This window comes from Ambystoma mexicanum, chromosome 11 (assembly GCF_040938575.1).
Source record: "Ambystoma mexicanum isolate Mex_15411 chromosome 11, UKY_AmexF1_1, whole genome shotgun sequence".
Taxonomy (NCBI): domain Eukaryota; kingdom Metazoa; phylum Chordata; class Amphibia; order Caudata; family Ambystomatidae; genus Ambystoma; species Ambystoma mexicanum.
Window position 1 is genome coordinate 675411013 of NC_090934.1, and position 27501 is coordinate 675438513.

Consider the following 27501-nt stretch of genomic DNA (forward strand, 5'->3'; position numbering starts at 1 on the left):
TTACCCTACACTCCGCTCCGTGCTATTCCCACAGCTAACATTTCACGGCAGTTTCAGATCATTATATTTTGATAAGTCATTCAGCAGTTGACCCCAGGACCATCCAGTAGTTGAGGGATGCCCATGTCTAGATGATAGAGGGACAGCTCTTAGAGAGTCCCTTGACTACAAAACCAATAAAACCCCTTGAACTTTCTTCATGAGTTGCTATGCCCCTAAGGCTATCTGTGATATGTGGCGGCATCCTGAAAGAATCAAATTAAAAATATTAAATCTGTAGCACTAAAAATGCATCTACATCATCACAAGTCCTTTCAGTGTGGATTGTAAGGGATAGCGTAAAAAATACACCTCAAAGAGACATCGGTTGACCTGCATGAACCTTAAGATAAGACAATGATGTCCCTGCCACTGCAGGTGAGCCAGTCATCAATTAATAACATACACCTGATTGAGATTGGGAGGACCTCAGTTCAAGCATTAACGGTATGATTGTGCATTTTCTAATTGAGCCATAAGCAGGAAAACAATGAAATTCGAGATCGGAGAAGAACATACACTTTTTTCAACGTTTTGAATGTTAAACCATTTGGCTGTAACTTCTCTGAGGTGTCAGATCAAATCTTGCTCTAGTAATTAGCAACCGCTCATGTTTTGTTTTATTCCATAACAGATATTTCTATATATTACTTGCCACCAAGATCTTGTTGAGTCTATTAGAAGGCTTCATGAGTTCTCTATTGTCTTTCTAGAGAAAAAAAAACTCCGATTAGGTGGCATTTAACCATCTGGAAAACTAGACCATTACAATTCTCATGGTTAATGAAATAATTAGAGGTGTTAATTTTGCACAATCATTGTTTGACATGTCTTAGCCATGGAATGGTCATCTGTTTTGCTATGGGTACTATATTTCTTTACTATGTACTCGGTCAGCCACGCCTTTTCATTTCTCCAAGTAATTAACTATAATAAAACTGGAGCAGAAAGAATGGCATCCGATCTTCACTCTGTACTCTCAATGTAGCAATATTAGAAAATGCCCAAAATCCACTTCTATAATCACCTTTGCCTTGACAGAATAGACCTTTAGCACCATATCAAATGGATATGCCTTGTGCAATCACTCAAATTGACATTTTTAAAAGTTGCTTTTCTATATGTGAAATTCTGTTATGTGGAGAAAGAGATACCTAAATAATCAAAGGTCGCTGTAACAGCAATTACAACCATAGCTGTTCTGATTTCACTGCCCTACACTTTGTCAAACCAGATTTGTTCCCAAGACCCTTTCTTAATGTCACATTTTACAAAAAGGGGGAAGAGACCAGTTCCATGAAATTGACATAACGTTTAAATGCTACTTCCTGGTCCACATCCGTTTCCAATAACCTACAGATTTCTGACAGATTGAATTTGATTATTTGGTCTTGCACCGCTAATTCCCTTGAATTATTCCATCTAATCCTTATTCTGGCATATGATGGGGAGTCTTTAGCTGTACACCTCCAGTTTCTTTCTAGTGGACCTTTGAACTGGCAATAATTCTTAATACTATAAGATGATGGTCACTAAACAACCCCGACAATGCACAGAAATCCAAAATTAATCTTCATTTATGTTCAGAGATACAAAAATCATCAATAGAAAAAGAGCCACAATGACTTTTATAAACCTTTGTTCATGGCCTTTATGTGGGAAACCACTCATTAACCATTAACACTTCAAAGGCACCATTCCATCAACCATCAATACAATTTAAGGCCTTTGGTGCATATCCATGGCAGAATGTTATGGATCTTATGTTCAGCCTCATCTAAAAGTTAGATGTCTGGATCATTCCCTGTCTTGAGGTTAAAATCACCACTAATCAAAAAGGAGTGTTATCATTAAATAGGCAAATGTGCATCAATAATCTGCTTAAAGTCCATTAAAGTAGACTTTATTGCCGTTGTTTGCGGACTATTATATACATTTATGAGAAAAAAATGAGCCCCAGCTCTATTTGTTATTAACAAAATCAGTATGCATTTAGTACAGAAGGTATGCAAGTAAGTGATTAGTGTCCCTCGTAATGGATTTGAGCATTAATGAGAAAAAAGTAACCAACCCTCTGCCATATCTTCATGTGTTTTCTTTGTTGCCATAGTTTCATAGGAATTAAACCACCCAAATAAATAAGAGGCCTCACACGTTTCCTGTAGCAAAATAATGGCATGCCTTTTTAAGACAGCTGCTTTTTTGCAAGTTATCTTATTTCCTCTGTGTTATTCCAAGACAATATTGTTAATGATGTATCCTTAGGATCCACAGGAATATTGTTTCGTTGCCCAAGCACACTATCGCATAGAGGAAGAGGCATGATAGATAGAATTCGGTGGTCAAACAATCTCTTCTAGTGAGGAAAGTACATCAAAATGATTCTCACTAAATGATGGACCTTTACTGACAAATGAAAAAGTCATATTCCACGCTATTACTGGAGCATTCATTCTCCCATTATTAAGGGGGGTTACTTCCTATACGTTTCATATTCATTATTCACTGTGCAATCACAGGGTCTGCTCTACCATGATCTAGTCCTGAGACCTAGGCCTTTACTCTGGCAACTATTTGAAATATTCCTAAAAATTCATTATTATACTTTTCCTGTATGCCTTTGACGTGCTCAGATTTGACCTCACAACATGGGGTGTCCAACTGGTCCCAGTAAAAGTTATTATAAAGCAATCACCACCAATATTTTTCATTGTGGGCCCTAGCCATGCTACACATCTGGCCATCAACATTTTTGCAGGTTTATTCTAGGTCCCATTATTCTGCTGTTGACCTAGTGTACAGTCGTATGTATTAGTGAAACTGTAGATTGCTCTGTCTTCATATCAAGTGGATATATATGTATTTAAAACCCCACTAGAGCTGCAGACTGTGTTGGTAAATCTAAAATAACTTTATTTGTGTCTTTTCCCTCCAAAATTACTTTGGAACATTTTCCTGCAGACTGGTTTATGGTGCGATTGGCTCGCTTTCTTAAAGGTATTTGACAAAAACGTACCTATTCACTAGTCATTTATCCATGTGTGTTGCCTCCAAGTTTTGTAGTACAAAATGGGATTGGGGGTTCACTAGATCTTTCAATGGATCAGTAATCGTGGAATTCCCTGTGTTCCTCCTCTGTCAAATTGATGTGGCTTCTACAGCTAGGTGCCCTTTTCTGTTTCTAATCCTATTATCGATAATATGTTTATGTTTATTGGTTTATATTGTGCCGGAGACTGCAGGCATCAGGGCGCAGACACAGAACAAAAACAGATTGACAACAAAAACAGTCTAGGCGAACAGCAGTGTCTTAAGGCTTTTCCTAAAGACAGTGCTGTTTTCTTCTTGACGCATCACCACAGGAAGTTTATTCCACATTTCGCCTGCCTGTGTAGGGAAGGCCCGTTTATTACCTCGTGCTCGTTTGCATCTTGGTTGAGTTAGACATATCGAGTCCTTCGATCGTGTAACTTTAGTCCTATTTTCTAGGGTCAGTATTTCTTTTATATATTCTTGTGCTTTCCCATATAAGCATTTATGCACAATTATGTTTCTTTTGAAGTATATTCTAGCTTCTACTGGGGGCCAATGTAACTCCCTTCTGTCTATGGTGACTGGGTCCTGTCTCCTGGTCCCCTTAATGATCCGCACCGCATCATTCTGTAATATCTGTAACCTTTTTATACGTCCCTTGCTTGCTCCAGCCAGAAGAGCATTGCAGTAGTCCACTCTAGGCATAATCACAGCTCTCACAAGTGTTATGCAATTAGCTGTAGATACATAGGGCTTCAAAAGACGAAGCAGCCTAAAATGGTATTGAGCTTTCTGGACTACACTGCCAACCTGGGCTTCTGAACCCATGGATGCTTCCAAGGTAATTCCCAAGGTCTTCACTTTAGATACCACCTTAATGTGGTGACCTTCCAGCGCAAAACCCTCATACATGTTTGATAGTTTAGCACGCATCTGCATAGATCCAAAAATAAGGAATTCTGTCTTGTTTGCGTTAAGACAGAGACCATTTGGGATCATCCAGTATTTTATGGTCTCATAAACCTTTCCTATATACTCTAGTTCTTTTTCGTAGTCACCCCTCCATTCAAGGATTAACTGGGGTCATCTGCATAGTTGGAAAATCGGACACCCATGTGTATAGCAAGAGAAATACAGGCTGATTGTTTGAATTTTTTTCAAAAACTAAAAAATGATATTTACTTTTTATGTTAGATTTGAAATTGCCGCTTTCATCTCTTTGCACAAATCCATACTCACCTTGCCAGGTGATTGTCCATTATTCAATGTCTCACTATGGGGCGCAGTTTGTTTGCTAATAAACATCTATCACGCTTGATTGGTTGTGTAGGGAGGATCATCCTCAATTATAAAATGATTGGACTGCTTATTTGAGGTTTTGGGACTCAACAGCTGCTGCAGCAAATTAAACCTCAAAATGTTTTCTAGTAAAAATACCTCACATGAGACAGTAATTGTTTGAGTCCATTCCATTGAGGGGGGGGGTGTAAACATTTTGCTGAGAAGCTGGTATTCCCAATCTAGTTTCCCAGCTACTTTATTTCCTCCTCCAACTGTAACACACACACACATGCACACGCCCACACCCACGCCCACACCAATCTTTTTTAATGCTTGTTGAGCCCTCAACATCTTTTTACTGACAAGTTATTTGGTGTTGTAATTGCTTTTTTCCCATAATGCAGTACTTAACATTTTTACAATGTATATAACACTGTAATTAATATGTTACAGTTAAAATAACATGAACAAGCTACTGCCAATATAAGAGTGTACTGATAATCCACTAAGGAAGCGAAACAAAATCAAGAAATGCTACAGAGAAAAATCTATAAAATGTTAAAATTGCAAAGACAACATTTGATGAGCTACCCAGTGTTGACAACTCTGACCTGGCAGTTATGAGGTAATGATAAAAATATGTTATCAAAAGACGGTCTGGTGAACCATGCACACAGGAAAGCTTAAATGTTCATATATGGTTTCACCACTCTATCTCTTGTAGATTTCCACTAAATTTGTTTTAGCCTTCGGTGGATTCAAGGCCCATGCCCACAGACACCACCAGCAGGCAGCTTAAATTCGTTTTTCTGGTGAGAAGGTAAAAATAAAAACAAACAAAAAAAAATCATCATATGCGAGGAAGGATCACCTGGGTGGAGGGGACCTGGGGAGTGTGGTTATGACATCTTTAGGTGAGACATGGTATCCCCCTTTTTAACCATCTGTTCCTCGATCCTTTGTAGGCTACTGTCAGGCTTTTTCCCTTCCTTCCCCACAACATATCCCACAGAACATCATTGTAGTACTGGGACGAGGAGAGACAACACAGAGCTATGAACACTTCTTTCTAGTCAAACCTCCCTAAACACCACTACGGCACTGAGACTAGGGAGAGGGCTATCAAGGACATGTTTCAACCTTGTTGGGCCTCCTCGGTGAGGTGCAGCTTGGTTCCCTATGGTGCAGCGAGCAATGGACTCACGCCTGGGCATACCCTCTCTCTCATAGGGAGACAAACTAAAACCAAAAAAGTGATGGGTGGAAGGTTTCTAATTAATCTGAACCACTGGCATTGCCCTGGGCAACTTTCCACCCCACCGTTTTTTAGCCCCTCTGTGTCATTGCAAAAGGGGTCCACCGATATGCATATCAGTCAGATACTACCACCACTGGGAACAGCCCTGCCCGAACTTCTAGGCCAGTGTCATGATCTCTGCTTCCAAAAGGTCAGGACTTACCCAACTCCCTTGGAAGCAGACCCATAACCCAGGTTCAGAGTGCCAACCAGTCCCAATTGGGACCTTTTGGACCCTGTCCTGGCGCCAGTGGCACCAGGCTCATAAATATGCCCAGTCCCAGCGCTGGAAGCGCCGGGCTCATAATGCTTGGGTGGATTTACCTGCAGCAGACCATGCTGCTTACTTACCTGCCAGTTGAGCCTCTAATCCTCTTCTGTTTGGGACTACTTTTCCTGTTGGGTGGGGCAGGAGCCACTCCCTAGGTTCAGTACACTGGAACTCTTCTGGAAAGCAGGAACTCTTTTCTTACCTAGGCGAGGCTGTGGAAGGAGACACCTAAGCACTACAGGAGGCTATTTAAACCACACCCGATGGATGAATCTTGCTTTGCGTTATTCTGCATCCTCTGCAGCAGAACGCTCATCGTGTCTTCTGCATCTGATCCTGGGCCTAAGGGAAAAAGGCTTACCATCCTGAATCCAGTCTTCAGCAACACCTATAAAGACAAGAAAGAACAGGTTAGCATTACGGTCTTCAGTGACAGCGCTTCTCTTACCTGGTCCATCGGCTGTCATCAACGCCTCGCGCTGCATTCCGGCATCTGAAAGACAAAGGCTTACCTACTCTTCACGTGCTCCGGAGGTCTTCGCACTGCATTCCGGCATCTGAAAGACAAAAGCTTACCAACTCTTCGCACGCTCCGGAGGCCTTCGGCGCTGCATCCCGCATCTGAAAGACAAAAGAAGGTGCGTTTAAAGACATTGGGTAACTTTATTACTCACGTGCCAGTACTCCTTCCCACGCCGAACCCAGTGGGTATTCCGGCACCCTTCAGCAGCTCCGAACTTGTACCTGCAAGATAAAAGGACAGTTAGTGCGCATCGTGAGGCAGGCAACAAGCGCTTACTTACGTGCTTCCAGGCGCTTCTATTCCTCACACGGGTTCCATCCTCAACTCACTTCAGCCCGTCATCCGCCATCGCCGGAACCCTGCAAAACAAGAGACATCATTACAAAAGACTTTTGAAGACATTTGAAATACTCGGAACTTACCGTTCGTGCAGTAAACGACGGACAGCAGTCCTCTGAGGTCAAGAGGCCTGCACCCTTATCCAGTGAAGAAACTGGTTACGGCACCCTGCCCCGAGGCAGATGGAGAGCTCGGCGTTCACTTACCTAAGGTGAGAGCGTTAACCTTAGGGGTTCTACAGGAGAAGAGAAGGGGAAGAAGAGAGAGACACCCAATAACCCCAGTTCATTAATCCCATATTTTCTATCTGCAGACATCTTACTCTTCGAGTCAGACATACAGTGCACAGAGGTCCAGCCCAAAGAGCCAACCGTGTGTTACACATCACCTTTGAAGATACGGTATTCGCCCAGTCAAGACCGGCGCCTCTGCGGGAATCAGGTGAGCGTTACAGAATGCAAAGCCTACCGCAAAACTCCCGCCCAGGCGCTATGGAAACCTCGAATACCGACCAGCTAGCCCAGTTACTTGGGGAACTAAGAGCAGAAGTGCATGCAGCCCGTCAGGAAACGAACGCTCTAAGAAGGGAACTGATTATTTCCAAGGAGCGAACAGACGATCTCGCTAGACAATTGCTACAGTCACAAGCCGGACAGACCCCATTACCCGCATCAGGGGCAAATCTTCCTTCAAGATCCTCTATGAATCCAGTGCAAATCAACCTACCTGGGAATGTACCTCTGGCTCCGCCCGAGCGATTTTCTGGTGACCCAAAGAGGTTTGCAGTATTTATTAATCAGTGCCGGTTGCATTTCTTATGCCGGCCAGCAGCCTTTCCAACTGATCAAGCTAAAGTAGCTTTCGTGCTTTCGTACCTTAGTGCCAATGCGGCAGACTGGTCGATCCCTCTAGTTAATCAAGATGATCCGGTTCTCCATGATTTTCAAGCTTTTCAGCTCAGTATGGAAAAACTGTTCGCAAGACATTCACAGGGGCAGGCCTTGGACAATGAGCTTCTTTCGTTGCGACAGGGTAATCAAGACCTTTTGGCTTATATTGCGTCTTTCAACAGACTGATAGTGGAAACTCAATGGCCTGAGGACAAAAGGATTACGCTGTTTTATAGAGGTCTACGTGGAGAGCTCAAAGATGTGTTAGCCCAAGTAGTGAATCCCCCGCAAGACTGTTCGGACTATATAGACTTAGTCGTTCAAATAGATCACAGACTGCAGAACAGGAAGGCCGATCGTTCCAAGTTTGATGCTCGAGTATTTTCCAAACCACCAACTCCTTCCAAAGGAGTAGACTCCGGGGAACCCATGCAAATAGGGGGCCTGAAAGGACCACTAACACAAAAGGAGCGGGAAAGGAGAAAACAGTTGCAATTATGCCTCTATTGCGGAAACTCAGGGCACTTTCTTCGAGACTGTCCGGTGAAACCAGCCAAGAAGGCAGTAGGAGCTGCAGTTACCAAGGTCACAAACTCTGAGCAGGGAAACAACCTCGCCCGACAAGAATAGAGGTCCTCTTGCCGAGCGTTAAAACCAGTTCCGTGACCTCGCATTTCGTGATACCTATGGTCCTCATTAACCCTGATCATCCGGATCGATTACATGCGATTGAAGCTTACGTCGACAGCGGTGCCATCGGCAATTATGTGGATCATGAAATGGTTTTGAGGATGAATCTAACTCTTTGTCCCAAGGCTGTAAAGGACGTCATTACTACGGTGGATGGTACGGAGATAGCCTCCGGACCAGTAACGCATACCACTCAAGAAGTGACGCTAGTAAGTCAAGATGGACACCATGAGAAGATCGTGTTCGATGTGATCAAGGCCCCTCAGTTCCAGATTATTCTAGGAATACCTTGGTTAGAGAAACACAATCCTCAGATCGATTGGCGAGCAAGAACGGTTCAGTTTCCAGAATGTGTCTCTACTTGTCACCCTCCACCTGGTGTTGCACTGGCAGCAATTTCTTCGGAGACTCCCCAGTTACCTCCCGAATACCTAGAATTCCAAGATGTTTTCCGGAAGGATCAGGCTAACTCTCTACCTCCTCATAGGTCTTATGACTGCCAGATAGACCTGATACCTGGATCTATTCCTCCTTGTAGTAGAATTTATGCCCTCACCGAGCCTGAGAACCTTCACCTCCGACAATACCTGGATCAATACCTAGCGAATGGGTTTATTCGTCCTTCCAAGTCCCCTGCTTCTTCAGCTTTGTTCTTCGTTCCAAAAAAAGAAGGGGACCTTAGAACTTGTATAGATTATCGTGCCTTGAACCAGATCACCGTTAAGAATAGATATCCGTTACCATTGATCCCTGAACTCCTGGACCAAGTCAGAAAAGCATGCATATATACAAAGCTGGATCTTAGAGGAGCCTACCACTTGGTACGAGTAAAAGAGGGCGATGAATGGAAGACGGCCTTCCGCACCAAGTATGGGCTATTTGAATATCAGGTCATGCCCTTCTGACTTTGCAATGCCCCGGCCGCCTTTCAATATTTTATGAACGATGTCCTCAGAGAGCTCATAGATGTGTGTGTTGTTGTTTACATTGACGACATCCTCGTTTATTCTTCATCGGAATCTGAACATCGGAAACACGTGAAAATGGTCCTCGAGAGATTGCGTCAACACAAACTTTTCGCCAAGTTGGAAAAATGTGTTTTCAACGTGACTGAAGTTGAGTTCTTGGGATTCATATTATCACCTAGCGGAGTGCGTATGGATTCAAAGAAGGTCGATGCAATTCTCAAATGGCCATCACCATCCTCCGTAAAAGGTGTTCAAAGCATGTTAGGCTTCGCTAACTTTTACCGCAGGTTTATCCCCGAATTCTCTCGAATAGTCCAGCCCATCACCACCTTGTTAAAGAAAAACAAACGTTTTGAATGGTCTACCGAGGCGGAGCAAGCTTTCCAGAATTTGAAGACTAAATTTATCTCTGCACCAATTTTAAAACATCCTCGCCCCGAACTCCCCTACATCGTTGAAACTGATGCTTCGAGCCTTGCCATGGGGGCAGTTCTATCACAAAAGGACCCAGTAACCAATCAGTTGCATCCCGTGGCATTTTGGTCCCGCAAATTCTCGCCTCCTGAAATCAATTACACTATTACTGATAAGGAACTTCTGGCTATCAAGTCTGCCTTTAAGGCTTGGCGGCATTATCTTCTGGGGGCCCGACACACCGTTACTGTGATTACGGATCACCGAAACCTGCAATATTTGAAAACCGCAAAAGCTCAATTCTCTAGACAACTCCGTTGGGCACTATTCTTTGCCGAGTTTGACTTCATAATTACCTATCGACCTGGTACAAAAAACGGTAAAGCTGATGCCCTTTCCCGGATGGGAGTGGAAGAACACTTGATCAACCCTAAACCTGTACCTATCATTCCCGAACAAAGAATTCTGGGTGTAATCGCCACACAATCCATAGAGGAAGTTAAGGATAAAGCCAGGCAACTTGTAACTCCAGCAGACATACAGAATTGGCATCTGCAGGGAAAGGACTTTGCAGTGAAGGACAACTTATTGTATTTCCAAGAACGATTATACCTGCCCAGCACAGATTTACAGAAAAAGGTAATCTCTTGTTATCACGATTCCTTAATGGAAGGACATCCCGGTATGGCCAAAACCTCAGAAAAGATCAAGCGCTACTTCTGGTGGCCGTCTTGGAAAAAAGATATCAGAGACTTTATAATGTCCTGTGGAGTATGCGCCCAAAACAAGAGTCAAAAGGAAAAACCAGCCGGGCTCTTACGCCCTATTGACATCCCACCTCGCCCTTGGCATACGCTTTCTATGGACTTCATCACCGATCTACCTCCATGCTCCGGATACAATACGATCCTAGTAATCGTGGACTTATTCTCCAAGATGGCGCATTTCATTCCACTCAAAGGCTTGCCAACAGCAACAACTCTGGCCCGAGAATTTCTCGAAAACATCGTCCGACTGCACGGTTTTCCTTCAGTTCTAATTTCGGATCGAGGTAGTCAATTCATTTCTCATTTTTGGCGAAGTTGCTGTCGGTCGGCTCAAATTGATGTGAGACTATCGACCAGTCACCACCCTCAAACCGACGGACAAACCGAGAGGACCAATCAAACTCTGGAACAGTATTTACGCTGCATGCTGCAACAAACTGAAAAAACTTGGAAAGATATCCTTTGGATAGCGAATATGCCTACAATAACTCTGTCCACTCGGGAACTGGGAAAACCCCGTTTTTTCTTCTATACGGCAGTCACCCTCGAACCTCGGAGTTGGATCCACTCCAAGATCTTGGAACACCAGCAGTAGACTACCTGCATTCTACAATCACCCAAGCCTTTAAGGAAGCCGTTTCTCACCTTCAAAGGGCTAAGGAACAATACAAGAAAGGTGCAGATCAACATCGGAAGGAAGCCCCCCAATATCAAGTAGGAGATCAAGTCTGGTTATCCACCAAATATCTACCTCTAAAAGGACCACGCACATTCAACCCAAGATACCTTGGTCCCTATTCCATCACTACCATAGTAAACCCAGTAGCGGTCAAGTTGGACTTACCCCCTCACATGAAGATACATCCGGTCTTCCATGTCTCTCTATTAAAACCCGTGCAACCTCAAACCCGACTAACTAAATCTCCAAAACCTATCCTAGTTGATGGAGAACTCGAGTTTGAAGTCAAAAGCATCCTGGACTCCAAGATCTCCAAATCTAAACTATTTTACCTAATTGACTGGAAAGGCTACGGCCCCCAAGAAAGATCCTGGGAACCTGCAGAATATGTCCACGCTCCTCGTCTAATCAAAAGATTCCATCGAACATTTCCTGACAAACCAAAACCCCCGGAGAAGCCCGGTTTGGGAGGGGCCTTGAGGGGGGGTGCTGTCATGATCTCTGCTTCCAAAAGGTCAGGACTTACCCAACTCCCTTGGAAGCAGACCCATAACCCAGGTTCCGAGTGCCAACCAGTCCCAATTGGGACCTTTTGGACCCTGTCCTGGCGCCAGTGGCACCAGGCTCATAAATATGCCCAGTCCCAGCGCTGGAAGCGCCGGGCTCATAATACTTGGGTGGACTTACCTGCAGCAGACCATGCTGCTTACTTACCTGCCAGTTGAGCCTCTAATCCTCTTCTGTTTGGGACTACTTTTCCTGTTGGGTGGGGCAGGAGCCACTCCCTAGGTTCAGTACACTGGAACTCTTCTGGAAAGCAGGAACTCGTTTCTTACCTAGGCGAGGCTGTGGAAGGAGACACCTAAGCACTACAGGAGGCTATCTAAACCACACCCGATGGATGAATCTTGCTTTGCGTTATTCTGCATCCTCTGCAGCAGAACGCTCATCGTGTCTTCTGCATCTGATCCTGGGCCTAAGGGAAAAAGGCTTACCATCCTGAATCCAGTCTTCAGCAACACCTATAAAGACAAGAAAGAACAGGTTAGCATTACGGTCTTCAGTGACAGCGCTTCTCTTACCTGGTCCATCGGCTGTCATCAACGCCTCGCGCTGCATTCCGGCATCTGAAAGACAAAGGCTTACCTACTCTTCACGTGCTCCGGAGGTCTTCGCACTGCATTCCGGCATCTGAAAGACAAAAGCTTACCAACTCTTCGCACGCTCCGGAGGCCTTCGGCGCTGCATCCCGCATCTGAAAGACAAAAGAAGGTGCGTTTAAAGACATTGGGTAACTTTATTACTCACGTGCCAGTACTCCTTCCCACGCCGAACCCAGTGGGTATTCCGGCACCCTTCAGCAGCTCCGAACTTGTACCTGCAAGATAAAAGGACAGTTAGTGCGCATCGTGAGGCAGGCAACAAGCGCTTACTTACGTGCTTCCAGGCGCTTCTATTCCTCACACGGGTTCCATCCTCAACTCACTTCAGCCCGTCATCCGCCATCGCCAGAACCCTGCAAAACAAGAGACATCATTACAAAAGACTTTTAAAGACATTTGAAATACTCGGAACTTACCGTTCGTGCAGTAAACGACGGACAGCAGTCCTCTGAGGTCAAGAGGCCTGCACCCTTATCCAGTGAAGAAACTGGTTACGGCACCCTGCCCCGAGGCAGATGGAGAGCTCGGCGTTCACTTACCTAAGGTGAGAGCGTTAACCTTAGGGGTTCTACAGGAGAAGAGAAGGGGAAGAAGAGAGAGACACCCAATAACCCCAGTTCATTAATCCCATAATTTCTATCTGCAGACATCTTACTCTTCGAGTCAGACATACAGTGCACAGAGGTCCAGCCCAAAGAGCCAACCGTGTGTTACACATCACCTTTGAAGATACGGTATTCGCCCAGTCAAGACCGGCGCCTCTGCGGGAATCAGGTGAGCATTACAGCCAGGTCCCCTCTGAACGGAAACGCAAGCAACCCCAGACATGTTTCGACCTTGTCCATGATGTGACGGTGAAGGAGAGAGCGGCGTCAAAGATGCCCTTGAGATTTTTGACCTCACACGTTGGTGGGGGTAGAGGGCCCACGGACGGTGGCCAGAGGGTAGGAAGAAAGGAGGGTACAGGTGTCCCGATGAGAAGGATCTTCGTCTTACTGGCATTATGACAGAGATTGTTAGCTACACACCATGCCTCAATGGCTGACAGACAATCGGGGATGAGAGAGGAGGAAGAGGAGGTAGTAGAGGGAAGATTGAAGGAAAGCTGTGTGTCATTGGCATAGCACTGGAAAGGAGGAGAGAAGGAGGAGAGAAGGAGGAGATCAGGTGAACCAGAGGGGCGAGATAGACATTGAAGAGTCATGGCAATAGGATAAAGGCCTGGGGGATGCCACAGGTAGAAAGTCTGGTGGTGGAGGAGAAAGGGCCCGGTCAATGATGCCGTGGGTATCACGTAGTCATTTCTTTTTTCATAACAACATTTTATTTGGTTTTACATATAAGCAATGTGTATATCACAACAGCAATCGCAGAACAGCAATCATATAATATGAGTTAGCAAAAGCGACACATGGGAGGGCCGGAGTGCAGGGAGCAAAAAGTATTAGAATGGCCGGTACTGTTCATGGACTGTCCTGTCCTTTTCCGCCGGGCGGGTTGTGGGGCGTTGGATAGCTATGGTGTGAGGCCTTGGTTCAATACAGTGGGCTGCTTTGGAGCCATCTTGTTAACGGAGGCCTCCTGGTGCTTAGGTGATAGGTGACCGGGATCCTGGCGGCATAGTCCATGAAAGGGTCCCATATGTTTAGAGTTCTATTCAGGGAGCCTGCCCGGATCGCAGTGATTCTTTCGGCCACCACTATCTCCCAGCATTTCGCCCACCAAAGTGCAACGGAGGGGCCCTCTTTATTTTTCCACACACGGGCCATTGCTATTTTTGCTGCTAGGAGTAGATGCATGCATAGTCTGGGGATTTGGCCTGACATTGGGAGTGCTCCCTCGCCCGTGCCTCCAAGAAGGATGATTCCAGGGTCCCAAGGGATTGTTAGACCCGATATTTCCTTGATGTGTTTGAGTATCTCTTTCCAATAGATTTCCGCTTTCGGGCATGACCACACCATATGTAGCAGAGATCTGGTAGTCGGACACCCACGCCAACAGGTTCCGGGAATGGTTGGGTTGGCCTTGTTGATTTGGGCAGGGGTTATATAGTACCTGTAGCAGAGTTTATAGCCCCCTTCTCTATTTGTGATGCATTGAGAGCTTTTGTGTAACCTGGCCCAGATTTTCCCCCATTCCTCGACATCAATTTCTTTTCCCAGGTCCTTTTCCCATTCGATCATGTATCTTTCCTTTTTCGAGGGGTCTGCCCTGTCTAGGAGCCGATACACGGTCGAGATTCTGCCCTTGCTTGTAGGGGTTGTTAATGATAGTTCCAAGGCTGTTAATTCTCTGGAGCATTTCTCCCTGGTTACTCTGTTGGATATCCAGTGTCGGATTTGGGCGTAGTGGAATCTCTCCCCTTCTCCCACAGCAAATTTTTCCTTGCATCTTTCAAATGAGATAGGTGCTCCTGCTTCCAGGAAGTCACTGGTTTTATGTAAGCCACCTACTATCCAGGGTTGGAAGCCATGCGCCGATAGACCTGGGGAGAAATCAGTGTTGTTCCAGATGGGAGTCAGGGGGCCTAGCGAGCCGCAGATGTGCCATTTCCGGGCAGCTTCCTTCCAGCAGCGGACTGTCGATATTGTTGGCAGCAGCGGCCCACTATTTTCTTATGGTTTTACGGGTGGAAGGTGTGGGAGGGATGATGGTGCTACCGGACACCAAGATTCTTCGATGTGTGTCCACTTCGGTTTATCTGTTTCTTGGGCCCATGTGAAGGCGTGAGAGAGTTGCGCTGCCAGGGTGTATCTGGCAAGATCCGGAACTCCCAAACCACCCTGTGGAATTCCTCTCATCATTATTTGTTTGGCTATACAAGGTTTTACCCCCCCCCTAACAAATGCTTGGATTTGCTTTTGCAGGGCTGCGATGGCTGGACCCGGAATGTTGATTTGGGAGTGCTGTGCAATGGTATAGCCATTTGGGGATCAGGTTCATTTTGATGGCTGTGATTCTGCCAAACCATGATATTTCCTGTAGCCTCCACCTTTTGAGATCTTTTTGAAGATCTTTGATCAGTTGCGGGAAGTTGCATGAGTATAGGGCAGTGGGTCATTGGGGGTGCGAACACCGAGATAGTCGATTGGGCCCGATGACCATGGGATTGGCATTAGGGGGCTGAGATTGTCTTTTTCCTGTTTAGAGAGATTCACCGGTAATGCTACGGATTTGGATAGGTTTACCCTGAACCCTAATAAAGTCCCGAATTCTGACATTTTATCCCATATAGCACCTAGGGACAATGCCAGGTTTGTTGCCGTTATTAGAACATCGTCAGCATACAGCGCAATTTTATATTCATGGCCTCCCACAGACAACCCACTTATGTTCGTATTTTGCCTGATTCTTGCTGCAAAGGGCTCTATAGAGAGAGCAAAGATTAGGGGGGAGAGTGGGCAACCCTGTCTAGTGCCCCTAGATATGCAGATTTTGCTGGATCTTGTGCCGTTGTACCCGCAACTGTGTGGTGGGGGAATGATAGTTAGCCATTACCCATGTGGTAAAGTTCGGCTCAAAGCCCATGTGTGTCAAAACTGCCCGGATATAACCCCAATCAACCAGGTCAAAGGCCTTATGTGCGTCTAAGGATATGGCGGCCATTCATACCTGTAGTTTGTGGGCACTCTCGATAATGTTGATCGTCCTTCTAATATTGTCATGGGTACTTCTCCCAGGGATGAATCCCGTTTGGTCTTGATCAATTAGGGTTGGTAGGGCTGGAGCCAGTCTGTTGGCCAGTACTTTGGCAAAAATCTTCCCGTCGATGTTTAGGAGTGAGATGGGCTGGTATGATGCAGCTAGTTCGGGGTCTTTTCCAGGTTTGTGAAGCAGGATTGTGATGGATTCAGCCATCGAATCGGTTGTTGACTTCGAGGTAAGGAAAGAGTTAAATAGAGCCGACATCTGAGGTGCAAGAATTCTGGCGTATTTTTTGTAGAAATTAGTGGATAATCCATTGGGGCCCGGTGCGGCTGATTTGAGCGATTTGATGGCGTCTATGATTTCTTCAGTAGAGATGGGTAGTTCTAGGGAGTCCAACAGGGTAGTGTCCCCAGAGGGCATGGTGCTTAGATAGTCTGCTAGATTATCTAGTGCTGTGGGTTCTCCGGACATGATTGATTTGTGGTGCTTCAGTAGTTCATCGATTTTCTCTGAATCAGAGTAGAGCATTTGTCCATCTTCCCTTCTTAGTTTTAAGATGTTGTTTCGGGTGCAGGCTTTTTTCAGTTTTTGTGCTAGTATCTTGTTTGCTTTGTTCCCTTTGCTGTAGTAGAATTGCTTTGTGAATGCTAATGCTTTCGCTGTGCGGTCGGCACAGTGCATCTCCAGCGCTGTTTTTGCTTTCCTCAGGGCTCTCTCCATTTTCCTGGAGTTGCGTGATTTCAGTTCAGTCTCTAATTGCTTTACTTTTCCTTCCAGCTTGGCAGCCATGATGTCCCAAACTCTTCTCTGTTCTGCCCCAGCGCTAATCAGAGTGCCTCTGATGACCGCTTTCATGGCATCCCAGATAACGTTGATGGAAGCATGCTCCGTTGTATTTTCTTTGAAATAATTAGAGATAGTTTCTTCAGTATCCGTTCGTATGCATTCGTCTAATAACAACGAGTCGTTAAGTTTCCAGTGCCTTCGAATGGGTTGTTTTTGGCCTGAAATCACTAGATTCGCTGATACTGGGGTGTGGTCCGATATCATGCAGGTGTGGATTTCTGCGTTGTTAAGGCAAGGGAACAGGACCCCTGATAGGAGTATGAGATCAATTCTTGAGAAGCCGTTATGCAAGCATGAGTAGTGAGTGTAGTCCCTTGCGGTGCTATTGAATAGTCTCCATGCATCGACAGATTTGGTTTCTCTTAGCAATTTGGCTATTGCTAGTGCTTGCACGAAGTCTGTGTTCATAGGGGGCAGAGTTTTATCTAATTGTGGGTTTGGCATGCAGTTGAAATCACCACTTATGATCAGATGGCCTTCACGGAAGGCTAGAATGGTCGGAATTAGCTTTGCGATAAAGTTGGCCTGAGATGCATTGGGGCCGTAAACTGAGACGATGGTTATAGGAAGTTCTTCAAACAGGCCCTTTAGAAGGAGGAAGCAGCCTTCCGGGTCTCTTTTTATGGTGATTTTTGATAGTGGGACTTTGTCGCTTAATAGGTATGTTCTGTGTTTATATCTATTGAACCTTACTTGGGATTCGTCTTCCTGTAATAGGTGAGTTTCTTGGAGCATTACGATGTCGCCTGATAACTGTCCCAGCCTGTGTTCTACTGATTTACGCTTTCTTGGCGAGTTCAGGCCCTGGACATTCCATGTGAGTATCACTATTTCACTTGTATCGGTCATTGGTATACAATTTAGGGTCCGGGTTGTCGTTGGCCTTGCTCTCGCTCCTGGGCCCAGAGTCTGTTAGCGGCGATCGCTTGCTGTGTTGGTCTGGTGGAAGCTTAGTTGCTGGTGCGATATGCTGTGAGGATGACTGTGAGGCCAGAGCCTGTGGAGTTCGGATTGTTCCTCTCCAGGCTAGCTGCCATGATAGATTATCTCCCCCCTTATCCCCTCCCCCCCTACTTGAACTGGAAGTAGAACCATTGTTCTGCTGCCATTGGGGAACTGGTGGCACCAAGGCGCCTAACGATGGCCAACTGGGCCGCTGATCTGAATTCTTTTTTGGAGCTCATCCTGGCTCCCGCATTGTTGGCGTAAATGAGAGTCAGCGATTCTGGAGGCTTTCTCCCCACAAGATGGGGTTGCCAGGACTCGAGTAAGTTCTTGTCAGGTTGGTCATCCCAGCGAGGTGTCTTTCTTAGGGGGACCCCGGAGTCTTCGTCTTCTGCCGGCTTTTGACCATTCTCCTGTGGGAGGTTTTTCACGAGGGGGATGGGACGGTTCTTCTGATTCCGACACCCCGTCAGACTTTCTGAGGCCCATGAATTTATCCGCCTCTTTAGGCATGTGAATTTGCCTCAGAGCTCCTTCCCATTTAAATTTGACTGATGTTGGGAAACCCCATTGATACAGGATCTTTCTGTCTCGTAGCCATTCCGTTAGAGGTCGCATGATTTTCCGCTTTTGTAACGTGGAGGCGGCTAGGTCCTGATAGAGCGAGATTGTGGAGCCCTGGAACGTGATCTGGCGCATTTGCCTCGCCTCGCGCATAATTTCTTCCTTCATTTGAAAGAAATGGATTCTGACTAGTACATCCGGTGGGAATGTGGATTCCCTTCTTGGGGAGGTTCTGTGCACCTGATCCAGCTCCAGGGGTGCGCTGTCTGGAAGTGTAATTATAAATCTAAGTAGATTTGTGACATAGCTTTTTAATTCTGCATCTGGGACGGAGGATGGTATTCCTCGTAAGTGGATGTTATTCCTCCGAGAGCGGTTCTCTGCGTCCTCCTGTTTTGCCTCTAGGAGGTTGCATCTTGCCTCTAAGGCCGCAATCCTGTCCCTGTCCTGCTCGGTTTCAAATTTATGGTCACAGACCTCCGCTTTGAGCTCGGCCGTTCGGTGTTCTACTTCACCTATTCGCTCGTCTAGAGAGTTAACTTTCTTAGTGACCTCTTCTGCGCTTTTTTGGATTTCTTTCGTCAAGGCTGATAGTAGATCTTGGCGGTCGGCTTTAGTGACTGATTGGGATGGGCACTGGGTTGATGCCGGTGCTGCAGCCATGGGGATGTTGGTGGGATCTTCCGGTGGGTCCCCCTTTCTGGATCTCTCCGTAGTAGTGTTCGCTAGTAGGGAGACGATGTCCGCTTGCCTAGAGGGCTTGCTGCTTCTTGACATCTTGGAGCTGCCGAGTCACTGTGGCAGGGCTTACTGCGTGGGGTTATTGCTAGTATACCATGGGGGGAGAGTGCGGCGGACCTTGGCGTGCCGCAAGAAGGGACCCAAAGACCCGAGAAGGAGCGGTGGAGGGGAATGGGGCCGCGGCTAGGCGGGTGATGCCCCTCTCATTCTGTGTTGTTCGGGGGGCGGTTAATAATGAAACGGGCGGGAAGTCCTCCCCTCTCCTCACCTTAAAGATGTCAGTGCTGTTCTGCTGTGTTTTTCCGAGAGGTATGAGGACTCTGTGTCGACCCGCAAGTTTGCGGTTTTACAGGCCCAGTGAGATATGATCCGGATGATCTGTGCTGGCGTAGATTCACTGCCTGTCGAGGAACTCTGGGCTGAGGGTTTGGGTGCAGTCCGGTCGTGGCTTGCGGGGCAAGGCGGGAAAAGCGTAGTGGTGGATACCTCTGGCCGGGCCTGGAGATTAGGCTGGTAGAGGGGCAGTCGCCGCCAGAGTGGTCGCTAGGGGTGAGCTGATTAGATGTTCTCTGTTTGCTGTTCCCCACTTCCCGGAGGAGGAGCAGCTCCGTCCCGGCCGACCGCAACCAGTACCTCCCGTGCGGGATAGAAGGGAGGCAGTGGGGATGAGAGCCGGGGCCGAACAGCTTCTGGTAAGGTTGGCTCAGTTCTATGCCGGCCCACAGTCTTGCGTGCGGTGGTCTGCCTCCGGGGCTGTGCGGGATGATTGGGGTTGAACTGGCTTCAGGGTGTGAGAAAGCTGGAGTCAGTGCGGGCTGGAGAGCTGTGTGCGTTAGGCGGCTTCGTTAGCTTTAGCGTGCCAGCCCCACCCCCGCACGGAGGTACTCCTCTGTTTGAGCTCCGCAGCCGCCATCTTGGATACGAGCTGAGACCCGTGTGAAAGAAGTTGCCGAAACTTCACATTCCGGCCATGGTGCGGGGTCCCACTCGGTAGACAGCTGCTGGCGGTATTCATGCAACGGTCGTTTTAGTTTCACTCCATAACGGGGACTGGAAGCGGTGTTTCCAGCTGCGGCGCGGTGGGCCTTTCAGGAGCTCCTAAGAAGTCATTCCACTTGTGGCGGCACCGATCACACGTAGTCATTTTATGAGGATAGAGTAGTTGACCATGTCAAAGTCAGAGGAGAGGTCAAGGAGAATGAGAACAGCAGGAGAGTTACAGTCGAGGTTTGCGAGCATGACTTCACGGGTGTTCAGGAGAGCAGTTTCCGTGCCTCTGGATGCCCTGAATCCAGACTGATGGTCATGGAGGCAACCAACAAGTTCAGTGTGGAGGGTCAGTTGGAGGAGGACAAGCTTCTCCAAGAGTTTACTCAGGAACCGGGTCGTGGAAATAGGGCAATAGGTAGCGGGCCAGGAGGGGTCAGCAGACAGCTTTTTTAAGAGAGGGTGCACAAGGGAGTGCTTGAGGGAAAGAGGGAAAGATCCAGTGGCGAATATATAAAATAGTGACTGCCCAGCACATGGGGTGAGACAGCCTGGAGAGAAGGAAGTGGCTTGGAGATTTGGAGCAGGCTGGAGAGGAACCGGCTGGAGAGAAGCCGTACCCAGCAGGAGTGAGAAAGCAAGATGGTACTAAGGGAAAACACTACAGAATAAATTGTGTGTGACACAAGTGGTGACAAAGCCAAAACGTTACCAAGAGGCAACTGAAATGAAAGTGAACAGGTTGAGAGGGAAAACGCGTGTTAGCAAAAGCCAGAAGAATACAGAAAGTGTAACAAAGTGCATATCGGTATCAGTTGCGTGATCTGTGATGGGTGGACCATGTGGTCCGACAACTGCGCCTATACCGAGTGCCCCTTTCTTGTAAAGAACCAAGGAAAGTAAATATATAGAAGCTTATGTTTTGCAACAGTTGCTGAAGTGAGTTTGAAATGAAGAAATCTATATGAACTAGTGAAAAGCATAGATGACCAAAGATTTGAACTGATATTGTTTTGGAAAGCTGGAATATTTGAATTGGTATTGTTTTGTGAACTGTGAAGAACTCTTGGAGGAGGGAAACACAAGGTTATCTGAACTGTTGTGAACTTGGAGAACGGGAAGCTGATTGCAAACCAAGAGCTGCAAGAAGCTCAGAACTTTATTTTGACCACTATTCATTTTGCTGCTGACATCCCTACACACTGTATACAGTTAGTTGTGAGGGCACGTATAGGTTTTTGACCCCTTTTGAGTTGAATTTATTGAGACAGACTATCCTTAGTTTTCTTTAGGTAGGGAAATCCCACCTTAGTATAGGGCAAGTTAGGCCTTAATCCATTCTGACATTCAAGTAAAAATAAACCTTTTGATTAGAAAGTTCAATTTGTCGTCTGTGTCTTACTTCATGATGCCTTCACAGCTACTTATTGGTGAGAAATGCAGACCTCCCCCACCCCCCCCACCTCACCCCGTACACTCCAAACAGGCAGAGGGCCTGGAAGTCCTTTGGCAGCCTTTGCTGGACTGCTCTTAACGTGTCAAGCAAACAGATGACTAGGCATAGTCCATGTATTTAAATTCAGTTGGTGTAGCCATGGAAGCTCAATTAATTTTATTCATGAGAGTAGTAGGTTTCCCTTAGACAGTGAGGTTTCCAATGTCACGCACATTACTCTACAGCAAAGGAGCTTTAACAGACCAGTTTGCTTTGAAAGTAAACATTCTTTCTCACAGTTTACTGAACACATGTGATTTTTCTTTGGGGAAAGGGTTATTTTCAGAGCACTCCTTTTCAAGTTAAACGTGCATTTGATTTTTCAGTGCATATTATAGAACCTTTACTTTATGCTACTCTATTTAATATTTAAACGTACATAACCTAATATGTGAATTAAATGGACATTTTCCAGTCCCCATCATTATATTTATTTTTACATTTCTTATTTATGTTCATATAGTATTCCTTGTAGGAAACTCTGGTCAATCATCGAGATGGGTGTGAATTGGCCCGCCAATCCTCCGGCCTTAACGTGGGTAGCCATTGACCACATTACCTGCATCAGCATTTAAATTGGCTCTGTTGGAACACACAGGGATTTCATTATTTTCTTTCCAATCGGGAGGGTATGGCTCACATCAAATCAAGTGATGTGTTCATTTTGCAGAAAACCTGGTAGTTGAAAGAATTTGACATTGATGGGTATAATATTATTTATAGACCTGCCTCCAAGGCATCCAAAGGGCATCCATTTGGTGACTTGGCAATTGGCGCCCATACCGGTTTCCCTTTACAACCATTTTGTGAAGATCTTTTATCCCCATACATACTGGGTGTATAGCCAGTCCATAGCACAGCGAGTGGAGCGCTCGCTTTGGCATCGTGCAGAGCCTGCTGACGCAGGTTTGAATCCTGGCAGGGCCAACCTCAGCCTTTCATCCTTCCGAGGTGATAAATGAGTACCACACACCCTGGGTAATAATAAGCAGCACTCAGATACCTGAGGGTTCGTAGCGCTATATAAATGCAAAATGATTATTATTATTACTGCTTGCAATTATGTTTGATAGTTGACAGGTGGGCAAGACTCTAATTATTAATGTATATAACCCTCCCAGAGGCCATATGGTTAATAGTTTTTTATACACTACTGAAGATGTTCTTGAAAGCTGGTATACTCTGATCCCAGGCGGTAATCTAATAATTGCTGGGGATTAAAATGCTCCTAACTTGCTAACTGCAATACATTTCCCTGTGAAACAACTTGTGCTGATTTATGGTGGGATGGGAACCAATATGCTTCTAACATATGTATGATTTGGTTTGCTTGAATTGTAAAAAGTATTACAGGGAAATGGATGTGCCATGTACTTGCTCTATGATGAAACCTTCCCGCTTGACTATATCTTTATAGATAAGTCCCTTTGGGAACGGTCTGTGATATTGACATTCACTTCACTGAGCTATCACGCTCTTTTAACCTGGACTCACAAGTTTTTACTCCCCCAAAAAATATATCATATGCAAACTCAGTTTGACATAAATACACAGGGCAACCGTACAATATGGAGCAGTAGAAATATAACTAATCTCAATTATTTCATCAATAAAAATCAATAATTCCTTATTAATTGGCTAAAGCTGAACCATTGGAACCTTTCCAAGTTATGATATGATATGGCATTTATAACGTGCCTATACACAAGTGTTTCAAGGCGCGACGAGGCAAGGGAGGGGGAACAGAGGGAGGACAGACAGCGATCCTACCAGGCCAGGTGTCATTCAGATCGCACAAGGGAAGGGGAAGGAGGAGAAGTGCGAGGGCGAAGGGGGAGAGGACAATGCAGTACATCGGATAAGAACCAAACAAAAACATAAATAAATAAAAGATAAATAGTAAGTAAAAGTACAGCCCACAGGTGGCAATTGCAAGGATAAGTGCAGACATCAGGTGTCAAGTTTGGTGGTGGGACTGTAGGGATACAGAACCAGTCCCCAAGTGTGGGGGTAGCTGGGAAGGTAGTGCAGGAGTGCGACTGGCAGGGGAAGGGGCCAGGGCCGAGATCAGAGGGTGACCAGGTAACCCGTGCAAATTCAATGTCAGCCAGGAAGTCAGCAAAGGAGAGGAGGAGAAAAAGCAGAAGCAAAGAGAAAGGTTTTGAGGTGCTTCCGGAATCGAAGATGATTCTCCTCAAGTTTCAGGGAGGCAGGGAGGCTGTTCCAGAGGGAGGCACCATCCGAAGAAAGAGATCTACCACCAGATCGTTGCTTGGAGAAGCGACTGACACTGAGGGAGTTTGAGGTAGATGAGCAAAGAGCTCGAGAGGGAAGGTGTTTAGGGAGAGAGAATTGAAGGTATTGAGTCCCCAGGCCCCAGAAGGCCTTGTGGACGATGCAGAGGGTTTTGAACTTAATCCTCGCAGCTACTGGGAGCCAGTGCAGAGATTTCAGTCCTGAAGAGATACGATCCCTGGGCTTGAGGCCAAGGACAAGTCTTGCGGTCCTGTTCTGGATAAGTTGCAGAGGGCGGAGAGTAGAAGCAGGCAGATTTAGAAAGAGGCTGTTGCAATAGTCCAGCCTAGTGAGAATCAGAGCTCTGGAGACAGTGAGCTTCTGGGGAAGGAGAGGAAAGGAAGCATACCTCTGAGGAGGTGCAGCTGGTAGTGCGACTTCTTAGAGACGTTAGAGATGTGAGGAGAGAAGGAGAGTGTAGAGTCGAAGATGACCCCGAGGTTTTTAGCCTTTAGTTAATGACATTATTGAAGGCCACCTTACGCTTGAAATCTATAACTTTTTAAAAACAAACATCCGGAAATACTCATTTCCATATGGCTATTCACTTGGCTAAAAAGCTATATCGTCACAAATGTAACAAAATAAAGAATAGTCAGAGTTATAGTTGGGCAAATAAAAAACATATGATAGCGCAGGAAACTACCCATTATAAAAACTGGCTTAGAAATCATACATTTACCATCAATAATGCAAACTGGAAAGGTCTCTTTTGTTTCCTTAGGAATAATCATGAAAAAAGGTTTTGGGCTATGGCCAGAAATGTCATCAACAGACAAACCAATATTGATTTAGATCCAATTGATGACATGAGATGGTCATCAGCAATTAAGCTCCTTTATTGGGATCTTGCTTGTCCGCCAAATGAAGTAACCCCTTATCACCCAAAGGCACTCTTTTTCTGAGGGATTTGGATGCCAAGATATTCTTATGGATATTAAATCACTTAATAGTCGGCGTGCCCCTGGACCGGATCTGTTAGCCAACATTGTATTGTAGGAAAATCCACAGTTTTGGGCAACAATATTAGAGCAACTATTTTATAAAACTATTAGCTGTGGCAATATACCCGGCAATTGAGGGAAATCTGTTCTAAACCCCGTTTTTAAAAAGGGGGATCCTGCCATGCCCTCGGATTATGACTGGTAGCTCTGTTGGATACCAGCCAAAAAATGTTTGCCACTTTGTTACTGAAAAAACAAAATTATTCAATTAAGTCCAGATATTTGTTATCCTCATTGCAGATTGGCTTCAGAAATGGCCAGAGTACCATTCATAGCATGTGTGCTCTCCAATTCTTAATCGAGGCTTTTAAGACAAAAGAAAATGGCAAACTGTAGATGTGTTTTTATAGATTTTAGTAAAGCCGCTGATTCTGTCTCTTGTCCGTTATTGTGGTCTAAACTGAAAAATTGGGGGATTGATCCTACATTGCTACATTTTCTGATGACCCTATACTCCGATACCACTGTTTCATTGGGATTAATCAGACTGGGGATCTGACGTATGATATTTCTACCAACGTGGGTCTAAAACAGGGCTGTGTCCTGGCCCCTACACTGTACAATCTTTGTTTGTTATATGGGCCAAGCAATTGAAATGGCTCATAATTTTCCCTCTCGCCTTGGTGAAACACAGATTGCATGAATTGGCTACGCTGATGATACTATCCTAATTGATTAAACTCCTATTGGTTTGTAGAATTCTTTAAATGCATTATCAGCATATGCTAAGCAAAACTCTCTAAAAATAAATGTATACAAAACTAAAATACTGATGATCCCTGGTAAGCAGAAAATGTTGGGTGGCATTGGACAATTAATGATCTTTGAAATAGTGGATCATTAGATATATTCGGGGTTCCTGGTTAGTAACTCAGCTATGCAAGATTTTTATGGCAGTCTTATTCGAAATAACATACAAAAAAATTGGATGATACTTAGAAGTTTTGTTTTTGAGAAGGGAGAATCTAATATTGAAGGTTTTATTGCTATTTATTGGAAAAGTATTATACCAGATATACTTTATGCTCTGGAGTGGCTTCCTAAATCTAAGATGCAATGGGTTGAACATCTGGAAGGCAAACGATTACGCTCTATCCTTGGGTTTCAGAGAACGTCGCAGTGGAAGCACTATGTGAGTTGAGCATTATATATATTTGCACGTAGTGGTTGATTCTGCGTTGCAATTAATATTGCATCATTAATTTGTCCTCTGCCACTCCAAATTCTATTTATAGCTACCTAGCCCGATTATTGAATGCTGGTAATAAAAATAAATTATTGGCAGGATTAAGTATCACAGTAAACACATTTTTATCTCGCTTTGACATGACACCCAACGATCAGATAGTGATTCCTAATGTAATAAACATTTTGAAAAAGAACTCAAGGAGCCTAGAGATTATTGCTAACCTTGACTCTTTAGCAAAAAGGAAAATGTATTTGCTCTATAGCAACCAGAGCTTTCATAGAAATGATCCCTGTTCTTATTTACCTAAACTATGTTTATTACAGGTTCGTAGATTCATCATATATTTGCGCATGAAAAATGTGCCGACACTTGAACATAAGGGCCGATGGATCAATATGCCCCATGAAAAACACATCTGTCGCATATGTTCCTCCTCAATTGAGACACCGAGACACCTTCTACCTCAATTCTGCAAGTTAACGCACTTTTATGACAAAAGTAATATGTGTCTGATCACGAACATGGACTTTAATACTACTGACCAGTTCTGGAGCTCAATATATGGAGCCCAATACATAGTGATTTCGGCAGCCACATACTATGTATGGAAAGAGATTCTGATAATGCTATGAATTGCTTCTTTTATGTGATTGTAGCTCAATTTTTACTTGTTATTGTAGAACTACGGCTCATTTTAAATGTTTGCTTTGTTATGCATCTTATCTATTTTTATACTATTTAATAGCTCATTTGTATTGTATTTTTCCTTCTAACCAATTGGTTTTATTGTAATTGATATGAAATGGAATACTATGCTGAGTGTAATAAAATGTGCAAAAAGCTTGTTAATTATAACCATAAGCACTAACAAAAAATAAAGAAAATTACAGGTTTACCGTTGGTCCATCTGTGTCACTGTGCACTGGCGGTTGTGGGGATTTCTGCCAGTTTATGTATCGGCATAGTAGATTATGAACATGATACATATGACTGTAGGGATTCCTTTTCAACCCCTTCCTTAGCATTCTAATGTATACAATTTGCCACAAGGTAAAGGATAGGCATTATGTTTAGCTTTAGGAGTGGGAAGGGCCTACACTACGGACCTTTCACTGTTTTTAGAACTACCCTGTTTTAATAGGCATTGATGTTCGAAACCTAATGCACTTGTTTGACCTTCTAGGGGCGTAATGTGTAATTCTATAATTGTATCGGTTTTTCATTTTACACGTGTAGTGTAATTTCTTGGGTTTTCTATTGGGACTAACTATGGTGGTCCACTAGCCTTCTGCCTGCCTCTGAGTGAAGCCAAGACTGCTCTGCCATTGCTGCCTCATAGTGATTTTGGTATATTTTACGGTTGTCCGAGTCATACAGTTAGGATATGATTTCACACCCCCTCACTACAGGGCTGTGGAAGAATCTCCCATAAC